Source organism: Gopherus evgoodei, chromosome 4 (genome assembly GCF_007399415.2).
Source record: "Gopherus evgoodei ecotype Sinaloan lineage chromosome 4, rGopEvg1_v1.p, whole genome shotgun sequence".
Taxonomy (NCBI): Eukaryota; Metazoa; Chordata; order Testudines; family Testudinidae; genus Gopherus; species Gopherus evgoodei.
This window is the reverse complement of record NC_044325.1, coordinates 26,356,853-26,373,528: the sequence shown is the minus strand read 5'-3', so window position 1 is coordinate 26,373,528 and position 16,676 is coordinate 26,356,853. Positions and strand designations below refer to the sequence as shown.

General features: G+C 43.0%; 1 protein-coding gene across 6 annotated transcripts in view; it reads left to right on the top strand.

Moving 5' to 3' along the window:
* Positions 1-16,676, top strand: part of EML1 (EMAP like 1) — a 215,518-nt gene that overhangs the window by 67,897 nt on the left and 130,945 nt on the right. Inside the window, exon 1 of one of the 6 annotated variants that reach the window (XM_030558765.1) lies at positions 4,623-4,644. The exons of the other annotated variants lie outside the window; for them this stretch is intronic. The gene's annotated coding sequence lies outside the window, so the exon portion shown is untranslated. Of the gene's footprint in view, positions 1-4,622; positions 4,645-16,676 lie in introns of those variants that run through there. 6 annotated transcript variants of the gene reach the window in all.

The following is a 16,676-nucleotide window of genomic DNA, read 5'->3' as shown; positions in this document are numbered from 1 at the left end:
ACAAAAGAAATAGTATTTTTCAGTTCCCCCATTACACGTACTGTAGTGCAATCTCTTTATCATGAAAGTTGAACTTACAAATGTAGAATTATATACAAAAATAATGACATTAAAAAACAAAACAGTGTAAAACTGTAGAGCCTATAAGTCCACCCAGTCATACTTCTTGTTCAGCCAGTCGCTCAGACAAACAAGTGTGTTCGCATTTACAGGAGATAATGCTGCCCACGTCTTGTTTACAATGTCACCTGAAAGTCAGTATAGGTGTTTGTATGGCACTGTTGTAGCTGGCATCACAAGATATTTACATGCCAGATGTGTTAAAGATTCATATGTCCCTTCATGCTTCAACCACCATTCCAGAGGACATATGTCCAAGCTGATGACAGGCTCTGCTCAATAATGTTCCAAAGCTGTATGCACTGACAAATGTTCATTTTCATCATCTGAGACAGATTTCATCAGCAGAAGATTAGTTTTCTTGTTTTGCTAGTTCAGGTTCTGTAGTTTCTGCATCAGAGTGTTGCTCTTTTAAGACTTCTGAAAGCATGCTGCACACCTAGTGCCTCTCAGATTTTGGAATCCACTTCAGATTCTTAAACCTTGGGCCAAGTGCTGTATCTTTAGAAATTTCACGTTGGTAACTTCTTTGCATCAAATCTGCAATGAAAGTATTCCTAGAACAATATGTGCTGGATCATCAGACGAGACTGATATAACATGAAATATATGATAGAATATGGGTAAAACAGAGCAGGAGACATACAATTCTCCCCCAAGGAATTCAGTCACAAATTTAATTAACGCATTATTTTTTCAGCGAGTGTCATCAGTATGGAAGCATGTCCTCTGGAATGGTGGCCAAAGCATGAAGGGGCATACAAATGTTTAGAATATCTGGCATGTAAATACCTTGCAACACCAGGTACAAAAGTGGCATGCGAATGCCTCTTTTCACTTTCAGGTGATATAAATAAGAAGCGGACAACGTTATCTTCCCTAAATGTAAACAAACTTGTTTTTCTTAGTGATTGGATGAACAAGAAGTCGGACTTAATCAACTTGAACACTCCAAAGTTTTACATTGTTTTGTTTTTGAGTGCAGTTATGAAAAAAAAATCTACATTTGTAAGTTGCACTTTCATGATAAAGAGAATGCACTATAGTACTTGTGTCAAGTGAATTGAAAAATACTATTTCTTTTATCATTTTTACAGTGCAAACATTTGTAATAAAAATAATATAAAGTGAGCACTGTACACTTTGTATTCTGTGTTGTAATTAAAATCAATATATTTGAAAATTTATAAAAGCATCCAAAAATATTTAATAAATTTCAATTGGTTTTCTATTGTTTAACAGTGTGATTAAAGCTGTGATTAATCAAGATTAACTTTTTTGAGTTAATCACGTGAGTTAACTGTGATTAATCGACAGCCCTAATATATATAGTGTTAATTCCATTTTGTTACAATTTAATTAAAACAGAAGTTATTTTAATCCATGTTTTAGCACTGTATTACCTATGAAAATAAAGTGTCCGGATAATGGAGAATTCTGCAATAATAGACCACCATAATTAGGAAATCTGTGTCACTGTGGATAATGTGAAGTGAAACCATCAGTATCAAGTATTTTATCATAAATAAAACAACAGTCAGAACTGTAAATTAAAGCATTGGGCTTTCACTAGGAAATCATGTTTTATCTGATCATCAAAGAGTTGTTTAAAAATTAGGATACTTTACGGTGCTGATAAGATGTGCTTTAATTTCTAATTAAGTATACCAAAATTCATTTTTGTACTAAAGTCTAAACTACATGCAGATCATTTAAAATGGATTTAAAATTTCTTTAGATGTAAATTATTAAACGATTAAGTCAAATAATTTTATATTATAAAGTCTTAATAAGTTTTATTTTGATTTTTTCTCCTGGAAGTTTAAGGTGAAATATGTCAAGTTGATGTTGCAATTGCTTTTCTGTCACTGGGAACTTTGGTAGGCCATAGTGGAAAGTTTTTACTTTTCATATTTATGGGTGTAGCATAAGGTTGGGGTGAATAAATAGGGAAGTTGTCTATAATATTTATAATCTATTTAGAGTTATTTGCAATGTCAGTAGAAGCAACTGCAAGTTCACAGAAGGGGACAAACTTAGACTCAGTCAGCCTGTCCATCCTCCATGAAACTAAATCTAAAATGCTCATCCATTACATGATTAAAATGTGGAAGTAGCTCCCTGGGGATATTTAGGAAGATGGGGTGGGGATAATGATATGTTAGCATGATTTCACTGAATAAGTTATTTGGAAAGTAATTAATTGAGATTGCCCACACTCCATTACTTTCAATGAGTGAAATCTGACATGGTCCATCATTTTCTTGTCTTCCCTTGAAATGACCTATGATTGAATAAATATAATCTGCTTGTACTAAAATTTGTATCAGAAATCTCTAGTAATTGCCTTATGGAGTTTAAATCTGAAATAAACATCTGTTGTTAATGTACAATTTGCATTAATTAACAGTATAGCTACTATGGTTGCTTGGAAAATTATGTAAATCTCTTGTGGGCAAGAGGGAAATCAAATATTTTTTATTTTTAATTATACCTTTATAATCTGGCAGCATACACTTTGCATATTGTGCATGCCATCTTACACTTAATAATGTTAAAGCTGCCTGAGCATCATATTATGCATTTGAAATATTGTCTCCAGCATTCTCTAGAGCCAAGTTCTCAGAAGCTTAGATTTCTAAAATTGGAGCTAAAGCTTGCATGGGTGAAAATAGGCACATTTCCAGATGCAGATGGAACAAAGATGTCTATGATCATTATACCTAGAGCACAAAAAAATCAAAACATTTTCAAGAATATTTTTGTAAAATTCTTGTATTTTACCTGAACTTGAAAAATTTCAATCAGCCTAATTTTGCAAAACCACACTGAAAAAACTTGAAATCTCCAGCTGTAATTTTTAACAGGGATTAGATGACAGAAGCATGAGCAGTAAGAAGTAAAGACTGGAAATTACCTGAGGCTGTAGGAGGTTCTGCTGCTCCTTTCAAGAGCATTATTGGAAGCATATTGTTTTTACAAACAGCAAGCAAAACTACAGTTTTAAAACTTTAGAAATGTGATAGTGTCACACTTAGTTTTTGCTAAATATAGTAGTATTACCCCTCCACCCCCAGAAAATGGTTTAAACTATATAGGCCTATTATAAGCTAAGTACACAAAGTATACTTGATTTTATTTTGTTAGTTGTCATTCACATTAAATTATTTATATTTTTATATTCTTTATGTTAAGCACTATATTTGTAAAAATAATAAAAATCCTCTTAATGAGACCCTTCTAGCCCCTACAGTAGTCTGGTATATGGTTTTGTGGTTCCTTTTATATCTTTAATGAGAGATGAGGAGAGACCACCAATCTTTTTATGTAAATTATACATTTTGTGGTATTGCAAATATGGATTTTTGAGGCTCCATTGTATATTTTTCTTGAGAAGAGACCATTAATAATGTTAACAAGTCAATTAAGGACTCAGGGTTGCACGTGAACAGCAGTTTTATAGTTTTATCAAAATTATTTTTTAATAATCCCACTGTAGATATTGAAGATGGAAAATTCATGATGAAAAATTTATTAGCTCTGGATTCCTTTAGAGCAAAGACCAGTGGGTTACACTGAATTAAGTTGCATTCCTGCAACATGTAGTTCGTGGACACATGGCTGCACTTGTGTCTTGCTCCAGTAACTTTAATGTCCAGAGCAGTCGGCCTGCCTGCTGCCCATTGCAGGATTGAGACCTTATTTTATAGCTCGTTACTATCACTGTTTCTAAGGCTGTATAAAGAACATCAGAAAGTTATTTCTATTCTTGCAATAGGGTTGATTGTCATAAATGATAATTGAGTATGCTTTTACTTCACTTTATATGTCAAGGAAATGTCTAAAAGAATGTAAAATATATAACATTATTAGAAGAAAACTTTCTCAGGTTTCTTTCAATAAATTGCATATCTTTTTGATGTTAGGAAAAATAGGTTAAAAACACGAGATTGATTTCTCATTTCCTTTAATAGCACATATTTTCAGCTGAATATGTCAAATGTTATGTGCAAATATAACATGTGACTAAATGTTCAGTTATGGATTTAAAAGATATGTCCATAGTTCATGTTACTCATGTGCTTTATAATTACAATTCAGTAATTTGTATTAAAAGTAGAAGAAGAAAGTTTAATTCATCTCTAGACTCTCACAAGGATATTGTGGTATTGCGACTGTGCCTTTAAGAACTGAGCTTCCCAGATAGTCTTGGCAGGGCAGTATGAAGATCCTATTATGCACAGCCAGTTGGAACAGAACACAGAATAAGGCAGATTTCCTGCAAGCTCCTTAAGCACTGAGTGATATCTGAACAGCACAGATAAATATTTACATTTAATTGCTTTGTATTGTGTTCATGGCTTTAAGAATATTTTAAATGCTTAATGATAGCCTGTTTTATCTGAATATCAGCTCCAGTATGGCTTGCCACTAGTGAAGCAGCAGCTATGACAGATGGAATGGGAATGCCAGAGTGAACTGGAATGAGTGAATAACTGCCCATCCCCTATCTGTAATTTCTGGGTAAGGACTAGAACTATGGCTAACAACCATTTTCTTCAAGGGATAGGCTTAGAATTAAGGATGAGATTCATTCATGTTGAAGGAGTGTGGGGGAGTACATTCCTCTGACCCTATTTCATGTTTTTTGCAGAGCAAAGCTGGGAAAAGAAAAATTGTTGTTTGCACATAGCTTTGTCTGGTTTGGTAAAGTTTGCCCTATCTCTGTTTAACACACATTTGGGTAAAAATCAGTTTATAATTTTTGTAATGCATTTTGAGGATGAAAAACACCATAGAAGAGAGTTCCAGCAGCGGACCGTCTGTGGGCATGACTGCGGTAGGTCCACCGGACCCGCGGGGGGCGGCGAAATGCCTGTCCGCCTAGGGCGTCAGAAACCCTGGCGCCGCTCCTGGTGACCAGCAGGGCCGGTGCAACCATTTAGGAGAACTAGGCGGTTGCCTAGGGTGCCAAGGTTTCGGGGCGCCAAAAAGCGGCGCCCCCCCCAACATTTTTTAAATGATTGCAGCCGCTGCTGCTGGAGAGGTAGTCTGAGCTGCCCGCGGCAGCAGCTGCCTGCAGCCGGCAGCCCAGGGTGCCCCCGGGGTCAGGGCGCCGTCGCGGCAGCCCGGCAGCCCAGGGTGCCCCCGGGGTCAGGGCGCCGTCGCGGCAGCCCGGCAGCCCAGGGCGCCCCTGGGGTCAGGGCGCCGCTGCAGCAGCCCAGCAGCCCAGGGCGCCCCCGGGGTCAGGCCCGGCAGCCCAGGGCGCCCCCGGGGTCAGGGCGCCGCCATGGCAGCCCGGCAGCCCACGGTGCCCCCCGGGTCAGGGAGCCGCTGCGGCAGCCCGGGGCGCCCCCGGGGTCAGCATGCCGCCGCGGCAGCCCAGAGGTTCGGGCTGACGGTGGCTGCGCTGACCCAGGGGAATCCCTGAGCTGCAGGCAGAGGCTCAGAATCCCTCTCCCTCCTAGAGCAGGGGCTCCAGCCTCTGCAATTTTTCTCGTTGCCAGCGGGGGCGCCGGCAGCTGGGCAGAGCTGTGCAGCTCTGCTTAGGGCACGTGGCAGGGGCCCTGCGACAGCGGCGCAACACCAGGGCTTCGCTTCTGGAGGAAAGCGGCGGCTGCCCCCTGGCTCAGCCTCCACGTCAGCCCCAGCGAGGGACACGGAGAAGAAAAGAGCCTCAGCGGTGGTCTGGTGGAGCGGAGGAAGAAAGAGGACCCCAACGCTCATGCATTGGGCAAGGTAAGCAAGTGCCTCCCCACAGGTCGGCCTCAGGTGCCTGTGCTCCTGCCCCCTTGGTCCTCGACTGGTCCCTGCTCCTGCTCCCCTTGTGCCTGGACGGCTGGAGAGAACTGAGCTGCCTCAGTGCCCCCAGGCACCCCCCTGACCCCATCCCCCCCACACCCCTGACCCCCAGCTCTGAGCCCAGCCCCTCTGAGCTGGAAACCCCCTGACCCCATCCCCCCAACAGCCCTGACCCCCAGCTCTGAGCCCAGCCCCTCTGAGCTGGACACCTCCCTGACCCTATTTCCCCACATCCCTGAGCCCAGCCCCTGTGAGCTGGGCACCCCTGAACCGAGAGCCCAGCTCCCCTCCCAGCCGTGGGCAACAACAGCACCAGACAACAACAGCCCATTGGTACCAACTATCACAATCACGCAGCAACTGCCCATTATGTAATTGCAAATGTATACATACCATTACAGCTTTTAATGTTTTTAAATAGTGTATTTAGTTTATTTTCAAATTATTACAAATTAATTTTTGAATGTATTTCACTAGTTATTTTTTACATTTCCTAATACATGTTACTATAGTATTGCAAATGTTTTATGGAAGGGGCCCTCAATTTTGCTTTGCCCAAGGCTCCCTGAGTCCTCTGGGTGGCCCTGTCTGAGTTTTAAGCCCTGCTGCTGTGTTTTGCCTGCAACAGGCAGGCCTAAGCCTGTGAGTGACCCCCATAGCAGCTGCCTGAAGAAGTGCTTGGGGGAATCATGCAGAAGGAGCGTGATATTTGTTTGAGTTCTCTCCTCATGGAGGCTGTGCTCCACTTGGTGCAGGACAGCAGTCTCAGCAGGACTCTAGGCCCGGCACCTTGCCTCAGTTTGTAGATTTGTAGTGCACCCATCACCGGGCTCAGTCTGGCACCGCTACCCCTTACCAGTTCCCAAGAAGCAGTCAAAAAAGTTGGATGGACTGGTTAGGTTAGTTGTCATGCTGTTGCTTGGCCAGTGTAGAGACCACTGAATGCATAGTATTCCTCTATGATGTTCTGTCCTGAGCAAAATTGGCATGTTATGAGGTAGTGCCTGTGAGGGACAGGTGTCTGTTTATGTATCCAGCCATCATGTCTTAGGTCTTCTTGGCGGGGGGGGGGGGGAGCTTTTCCATCTTGCTTTCATTGGTGACATCTGTGATGCTCTGGTAGACATCTATGAAGACAATACTCTGACAGGATCATCTGGCAATACATCATGAATTGATGCAAAGGCTCTTATAAAAGCCATTTCTAGTTTCAAGTTTCTTGTTTCTCTTGTTTTGTGGTATGACATATTGTTTGAGATCAACATAACTAGCAAACAACTTCAGGCAAAAGAATTTGATATATGTGATGCCATTAATCAACTTGGAGAAACCAAAAAGTTTCTTGTGGGCCGCAGAAGTGACGCAGCCTTTGAGAAAACATTGGTAGATGCAGGTGAACTTGCAGAGCAGTTGGATATACCGGCACTTTTTGAACCAGATCCAATCCGTATTAGAAAGAAGAGGAAGCAGTTCACATATGAAGCAGATGACGAACCTATTTATGATCCGAAAGAAAAATTCAAAGTGAACTTTTACTTTGCAGTCATTGACACAGCAATACATTCGGTTGAAGAAAGATTCACAATGATGCAGCAAATTAGTTCAGTATTTGGCTTCATATATGATGTTTACAGTTTGCAAATAAAACACCAAAGCAAATTATGGAACATTGCTTGAATCTGGAGAAAGCTTTGCAACATGGTGAATCCAAAGATATTGATGCCTTTGACTTGTGCAGTGAATTGCAAGCTATTGCAAGATGAGTCCAAAGGAGTTCATCACCGCAAGATGTATTGAACTTCATATGGGAAAATAAGCTGACAGATAGTGTCCCTAACACAGTTATTACTCTTCGCATCCTCTTGACTCTCCCAGTTTCTGTGGCCTGTGTTGAGCGAAGCTTCTCGAAGCTCAAGTTGATAAAAACATATATGCGAACATCAGTGTTGCAACAAAGACTTGTTGGGCTATCTACCTTGTCAACAGAACATGACATTGCTCACAGCATTGACTTGGAGTAACTTGTTTCTAAATTTGCTAAACTTAAAGCGCGGAAACATAAATTCTAAATTATAACATGTTACTCTGTGACCGTGTATTGTGTATAATGTATGTGATTTTTGGGGGCGGGGGGGCGCAAGATGGAAGTTTCGCCTAGGGCGCAAAATATCCTTGCACCGGCCCTGGTGACCAGATGTCCTGAGTTTATAGGGACAGTCCCGATTTTTGGGTCTTTTTCTTATATAGGCTCCTATTACCCCCCACCCCCGTCCCAATTTTTCACATTTGCTATCGGGTCACCCTAACTGGAAGGAAGAGGAAAGAAACAACTTTTGGCTACTACAGTCTTGATTTAGATTTGAATTTGGTACATAAAGGTAGAAGGTTCCCTTATATTGTAAATATCCTCAACAATTCAGTATTAGACTGACTCCATAGCTCAGTTATTAGGGAAAGACTATTTTCATAGTCTACTAAAAGTAGTAGTGTGGTTCAGCAGTAACCAATTCTATAGATGAGATGTGACTGTTCTGCTCTTGCAAGTTCTAACCTGGGCTTCTCTAGCTGAAGCATCTGATTGAATACAGCTGACATAGTGAGTGAGGAGAGCGATATAGCTGGGTCATAGCCCATTTTGGTATTTAAAGGTGAAGACCTGCTTCTTGAAGTGGATCCTGTTTTTGTCTCCAAAATCTATTGAGCTTCAGGGGACTCAGCACGTGAGGATCCTAAGCAGGAGAAAGCACCTGTCTAGTCTAATCCTGTAGCACCTAAATGAGTGGAGTGAATAAAGCCAGCTAAAGTGGCTACATTGACTCCTTCAATGCTTTGTCATATTTGACAGATAAATCCAGAAACAACCTCTTTGGCTGCTAAACTGCCAACCCAGGCAATTATGGCTCAGAAGGTGGTGGGGGTATGTGTATATCGAGTGAGATGGATGTACATTAGTTTCCCCCCTTATTATATTTATTTTTGTATTAATTTTAATTTTTAAAATAAATGCTTACCCTCAGGAGCTTTTGGTGTTTGCTGAACTTGGCAACTTCATCTTTAGCTTGAATCTCTAGGTATGTTCAGTATGAAGTCTTTGAAGTAGCTGAGGCCTGGTGGAAGCTGCTCTCAAGAGGAGGGGTGGGGAAGGACAATAAAATACACACTTTTATCACTTTTTTCTCTGCAGAGTGGTTTGAGCCATGCAGCTATTTCAAAGACTTTGCACAAAACACCATTTGACGTTGACTATATGCCAGTTTCAGCAGATACCAAAGGTCTTAGAGTCCTAAAGAAGCTGGGGCCTCAAGTGGTTTCATTTTAAGTGGGTTACAGTCAACAGAAAAATAGAACCGTTATAGAATTTGTCAAGTCTTAAAACTTTAACAACTCCAGTTTTAGAAGTGGAATGCCACACTCCAGAGAGAGGCAATATGGTCTAATGCAGGAGTCAGCAACCTTTCAGAAGTGCTCTGCCAAGTCTTCATTTATTATTTATTAAGGTTTCACGTGCCAGTAATACTTTTAAACGTTTTTAGAAGGTCTCTTTCTATAACTCTACAATATATAACTAAACTATTGTTGTATGTAAGTAATAAGGTTTTTAAATGTTTAAGAAGCTTCATTTAAAATTAAATTAACATGGAGAGCCCACAGGACCGGTGGCCAGGACCTGTGGCAGTGTGTCACTGAAAAATCGGCTCGCGTGCCGCCTTTGGCACGTGTGCCATAGGTTACCTACCCCTGGTCTAATGAATTGAAACACTGAATCTAGGAGGCAGAAACTTCAGAATGCTCATCCTGACTGTTTGGCCCTGGGCAGGTACTTAGGTTGTTTCTGTTTAGCTTTTCCCTCTGCAAAATGGCATAATGTTACCTACATCACATGGGTTTTGTAGAGATTAATTAAATATATGCAAAGTGCAGTACGTTGTAAAAATTCAATATAATTTACTACTCCATGTTACAGTCTGCTGCCTGCGGGTCATGACTTTTGAGGTCATGTTTTACCATTTCATCTGAGGTGCGTGTCTGTCTCAGCAACTGAATGTTGTTACGTGATTCCTCACAGAGAACACACATGTTGGAATTGATCATTGGTCTTAGAATGAAATTGAATGATTTGGTTCAGCTCAGAGCTCTGAAGATCCTCTTCTTCAGAGTTCTAGAGTTTGTTTCTCAGTCCTTACTTGTCCTTATGTTCAACAGAGTGGAATTTTATTTAGTGAAATATAGTTGTTTTCCATTGGTTTAATCTAATTCTACAATGTCTCCATTTTTCATAACGACACCTGTACACGATGAAAGTCTTGCCATGACTGGAACCTTAATCACTTCTGTAACTATTATAAATTTGTTTTGGAGAATAGTGTAGTTGATCTGCTGATTTTAGTTGCAGGTTACAATAATATCTTCTAATGATCTTTTTGTTCAACTTGCTAAATATTTATTCACTTCTTTTTACAAAGTATAGCATTCCTTCATATTGAAATAAATTTGTAAACCTACACAATAAAACATAAACCAGGGTTCTCAAAGTGGGGGTCAGGACCCTTCAGGGGGTCACGAGGTTATTACATGGGGGGTTGCGAGCTGTCAACCTCCACCCCAAACCCTGCTTTGCATCCAGCATTTATGATGGTGTTAAATATATAAAAAAAATGTTTTTATTTTTAAGGGGGGTCCCACTGTGTAAAAGGGGTCACCAGTACAAAAGTTTGAGAACTACTGACTTACACCATTCTCTATATTAGAAAGTGACATTCTGCAGAAAATTAAATTCAGTAGGATCTCTTGACATGCAAATTTAGATGGTGATATAAGGTCAAAATCATCCCAAGGAAGATTGCATCCAAGGCTGCATCCAAGGGACAATCTTAGGCCTGGTTTACACTACGCGTTTAAACCGATTTTAGCAGTGTTAAACTGATTTAACACTGTACCCATCCACACGAGGCCCTTTACATCGATATAAAGGGCTCTTTAAATTGGTTTCTGTACTCCTCCCCAATGAGAGGAGTAGCGCTAAAATCGGTATTACCATATCGGATTAGGGTTAGTGTGGCTGCAAATTGACGGTATTGGCCTCCGGGCGGTATCCCACAGTGCACCATTGTGACCGCTCTGGACAGCAATCCGAACTCGGATGCAGTGGCCAGGTAGACAGGAAAAGTCCCGCAAACTTTTGAATTTCATTTCCTGTTTGCCCAGCGTAGAGCTCTGATCAGCATGGGTGGCGATGCAGTCCCAAATCCAAAAAGAGCACCAGCATGGACCGTACAGGAGATACTGGATCTGATCGCTGTGTGGGGAGACAAATCTGTTCTATCAGAGCTCCATTACAGAAGACGAAATGCCAAAGCATTTGAAAAAATCTCCAGGCTATGATACAGAGTCCACAGCACAGTGCTGCGTGACAAGCGTAACGGAAAGCCAAAGAATCAAATGGACGCTCATGGAGGGAGGGAGGGGGTACTGAGGACTCCAGCTATCCCACAGTCCCCAGCAGTCTCCAAAAGCATGTGCATTCTTGGCTGAGCTCCAATGCTTGTAGCGTCAAACACATTGTCCGGGGTGGTTCAGGGTATAGCTTGTCAATTTACTCCCTCCCCCCACCACGTGAAAGAAAAGGGAAAAAAATAGTTTCTTGACTTTTTTCAATGTCACCCTACGTCTTCTGAATGCTGCTGGTACACACGATGCTGCGGCAGTGAAGAGCAGTATCCGCTCCCCTCCCCTCCCTGGTAGCAGACGGTAGAATATGACTGCTATCCGTCGTCATCATCAGCCTGTGAGTGCTCCTGGCTGGCCTCAGGTGAGGCCGGCCGGGGGCGCCTGGGTAAAAATAGGAATGGTTCCCGGTCATTCCGAGTAGATGGTACAGAATGGCTGGTAACCGTCTTCATCATAGCAACTGGGGGCAGAACTCCATCAGCCCCCTCCCTTTCATGTGTAAAGAAAAGATTCTGTACTGCCTGGACTATCATAGCAGCAGGATGCTGGGTTCCTCTCCCCCCGCACCGCTTAATGTCCTGCCTGGACTAATAGCAGCTGGAGGTGCCTCCCCCTCATTTTATCTCACTAACAAGTCAGTGTTTCTTATTCCTGCATTCTTTATTACTTCATCACACAAATGGGAGGACACTGCAGCGGTAGCCCAGGAGGGCTGGGGGAGCAGGGAAACAACGGGTGTGGTTGTTGCAGGGGCACCCCTAGAATGGCATGTAGTTCATCATTTCTGCGGGATCTGACACAGAGCAGCTGTGCTCTCTGGTTCTCTAGTACACTTGCCCCATATTCTTGGCAGGACTGACTCTATTTTTAGATACAACATAAAGGAGGGAATGACCCGGGGAGCATGACAGCAGCAGACAGTACAGAACGACAGATAACAGTCATCTCATTGCAATTTACAGTGGCCAGCAGATGGTACAGAACAACTGATAACCGTCTCTGCTATCATGCAAAGGCAAATGAATGCTTCTGTGTAGCGCTGCAGTGCCGCCTCTGTCAGCAGCATCCAGTACACATACAGTGACAGTTACAAAAGGCAAAACAGGCTCCATGGTTGACATGCTATGGCGTCTTCCAGGGCAATCCAGGGAAAAAGGGCGTGAAATGATTGTCTGCTGTTGCTTTCCAGGAGGAAGGAATGAGTGACGACATTTACCCAGAACTACCCGCGACAATGATTTTTGCCCCATCAGGCAATGGGATCTCAACCCAGAATTCCAAGGGGCGGAGGAGACTGCGGGAACTATGGGATAGCTACAGGATAGCTACCAACAATGCAATGCTCCAGAAATCGACACTAGCCTCGGACCATGGACGCACACCACCAAATTAATGTGCTTAGTGTGGCCACGTGCACTCGACTTTACACAGTCTGTTTTACAAAACCGGTTTATGTAAAATCGGAATAATCCTGTAGTGTAAACGTATCCTTAGAGTAATTTAACTGCCTCTGGAACTATAAAACGTGGGATGTTCTTTGATCTTTTGTAGGCTCTTACAGCCACAGATGCAAATTCACACTGAACAAAGCAGTATTCTAAAAATGGCAACATTTTTCAACAATGTTGAACTACTGATTATTTTTACATGCCAAAGCTTGTGGATTGTAAAAAAAAATCATTGTTTGGAGGCTTCATCATGATAAGAAGCAGGTTGTAAAAAGACAACCTGTGATGGCTGCCAGGGCCCTAAATGTAGTCAATATGTAAAGTGGTGTGTAGTTTTTAATTTTCCTTTATTCAGCATCTACTCACTCATGACCAGCCCTTACTATAATGAACATGTGTGCACAAAATGGAGGTTATAATTTTAAAAGGAATCAGGTTTGTTTCAATCAACTCAAAAGGAGTTGTAAACAGGCCAGTAAATGATTGAATTTTATTAGCATGATGTGGCAGTGCCACCCTAGTTAAGGTTGCGTCATGACTTCTGTTTAAAGGTTGACCTTTCTACATCCTCTAAAATCAACATGATGAGATGAATTCCTCTGAAATTTTGTGTGCCTTGGCAGGATGCAGGATAGGGTCATTTGGCATAGGGGTTGTGGAAATGCAAGCTCTGAAAAAATAGCAAATTTTCAAAGTTTCTTGGTGTTTTGTGCATGCGTGTGTGTGTGTGCACGCAGAAAGCTAGAGAGAGAACTATTGCTGTAATGCAAGTCAAAATGCTCTTAATCTGCCAAGTTTTACTCAGGCTAGTGCATGGCACCCACTAAATATTTGGGGTACCCAAATTGAGAACAGTATGTAAAAAAATGTATATTTTACAGTACATGTGCCAATGCAGAAAAATGGCTAAAGGTTTCCGTTGTCACCATTTTATATGCTTTAATGCTCAATATTGTAAGAATCCTAAAATTTGACTGGTTATACAGATTGCTTTGAAATTTAGTGTGTCTCATGGAGATGTGAGGTAGTATTAGTGATCCAAATTTGGGGTCATTCACCCAAGGGGTTCTTGAGTTATAGGCCCCCCAAATCCCACTGAGGAAAATAGAAATAAGCATAAATTCTGACAAGTGTACAAGTATAATTAGGCAAGCCAAAAAAGACACTGAAGTTGCTAGCAAAAGACACAAAAACTAATAGTAATTTTTTTAAAAAGCACGTCAGAAGCAGGAAGCCTGCCAAAAAACAGTGGGGCCACTGGATGATCAAGGTACTAAAGGAGCACTCAAGGAAGACAAGGCTGTTGCAAAGAAGGTACATGAATTATTTGAACTAGTCTTCACTGTAGGAGATGTGAGTGTCAGTAGAGGAGGTTTTGGAATAAATTGATAAAGTAAACAGTAATAATTCACCAGCAACTGATGGTATGCATTCACGAGTTCTGCGGGAATTCAAATATGAAATTACAGAACTTCTAACTAATCAGTCTTTGTACCAGTTGGCTGTAGGATAGCTAATGTAACACTAATTTTTAAAAAAGGATCCAGAGGTAATCCTGACGATTACAGGTCAGTAAGCCTAATTTAAGTACCAGACAAATTGTCTGAAACTTAGTAAAGAACAGAATTATCAGACACATAGATGAACTTGTTGGTGAAGAGTCAACATAGTTTTTGTAAAGGGAAATCATGCCTCACCAATCTATTAGAGCCAGTTGGTCTATTGTACCTGGTCTTCTAGAAAGCCTTTGGCAAGTTCCACATTAAAGGCTAAAGTAGAGTAATCTGTCATGGGATAAGAGGGAAGGTCCTCTCATAGATCAGTAACTGGCTAAAAGAGAAAACAAAGAGTAGGCATAGCTGGTCAGTTTCCACAACAGAAAAAGGTAAATAGCAGGGTCCCCCACGGTTCTGTACTGGGACCTGTGATATTCAACATATTCATAAATAAGGCTATTATGTCATGGAAGTCACAGAATCTGTGATCTATGTTACATTTTCTGCTTCAGCACTGGGGCAATGGGGCTGGACCTTTCAGACGGTGAGGGGACCCAGAGCTCCCAATTGCTGCAGGTGGCTGGGGGCCCCAGCAGCTTCTAGTTGCTGCAGGCAGTGGGGGGACCCAGAGCTCCCAGCCACTGTGGCGGGCCCCTACAGCTCCCAGCTGCCCCAGGCGGCAGGGGGACCGGGAGCTCTGAGCCAACGGGCTCGGGCTCAGCCCCATTTTGTCATGGTTATTTTTAGTAAAAAGGCACAAGTCACAGGTTTCCGTTAGGGTTGCCAGTCTGGTAACCGCAGCCAATGGGAATTGCAGGGGCAGTGCCTGTGGGCGGAGGTAGTGCCCACTGCACAGAGCAACCTTTCTGCGCCTCCACCTAGGAGCAGAGAGATATGTTGCCACTTGTGGGGAGCTGCCCGAGGTAAGCTCTGCCTGGAAGCTGAACCCCAAAATCTCTCCCACACCCCAACCCCTGCTGCAACCCTGAGCCCCCTCCCGCACCCAAACTCCCTTCTGCGCACCAACCCCCTGCACTAGCCTTCTGTGCATCCAAACTCCCTCCCAGAGCCTGCACTCCCTCCCATGCCCCAACCCCCTGTCCCCGCCCTGAGCCCCCTCCTGCACCCTAAACTCCCTCCTGGAGCCTGCACTCCAAACCCTTTCCTGTGCCCCAACCCCCTGCCCCAGCTCAGAACCCCTCCTGCACTCCAAACCTTTTGGCCCCAGCCGGGAGCCTCTTCCTATACCCCAAACCCCTTATCCCCAGTCCCACCCCAGAGCCTGCACTCCCAGCCCGAGGCCTCACACTCCCCACACTCCAACCTCCTGCCCCAGCCTGGATCCCCCTCCTGCACTCTGCACCCTCATTTCTGCCCCCAGCCCAGAGCTTGCATCCCCAGCCCAGAGCCTGCACCCCCTCCCATACTCCAACCCCCTGCATCAGCCTGGAACCCCCTCCCACATGCTGAATCCCCCAGCCTTGAGCCTCCTGCAACCCAAACCCCTCATCCCCAGCCCAGAGCCCATATCCCCTCACACATCCCAACCCCCTGCCTCAGCGCAGAGCCCCCTCCCACACTCCGAATCCCTCGTCCCCATCCTGCAGCCCAGAGCTCCCTCCTGCACCCCAAACCTTTCATCCCTGACCCCACCCCATAACCCACACCCTCAGCCGATGCTCTCACTCCCTCTGGCACCTCAACCCTCTGCCCAAACCTGGTGAAAATGAGTGAGTGAGTGAGGATGGGGGAGAGTGAGTGACAGAGGGAGGAGGGTAATGGAGTATGTGGGGGTGGAGCATTGGGAAAGGGGGCAGGGCAAGGGGGTTCAGTTTTGTGCAATAAGAAAGTTGGCAATCCTAGTTTCTGTGAACTTTTGTTTATTGCCCAAGGCCTGTCTGTGATTTTTCCTAAAAATAAGCGTGACATAATCTTAACTTTATTCATGAATGATCTGGAAAAGTGGGTAACAGTGATGTGGGTCAAATTTGCAGACAACCTAAATTACTCAAGATAGCTAAGTCCAAATTTGATGCAAAGAATTGCAAAGGGATCTCACTAAACTTGGTTATGGGCAACAAAATGGCAGATAAAATTCAGTGTTGATAAATGCAAAGTAATGCTGATTGGAAAAAATAATCTCAGCTGTACATACCAAATGATGGGGTCTAAATTAGCTATTATCACTCAAGAAAGAGATCTTGAAGTTATCCTGGATAGTTCTCTGAAAACATCTCAGTGTGCAGCAGCAGTCAAAAAACTAGCAGAATGTTAGGAAATATTAAGAATGGTATAGATAATCAAACATAAAATACCATAAGGTCACTATATAAATTCCCTGGGCAACTCCACCTTGAATACT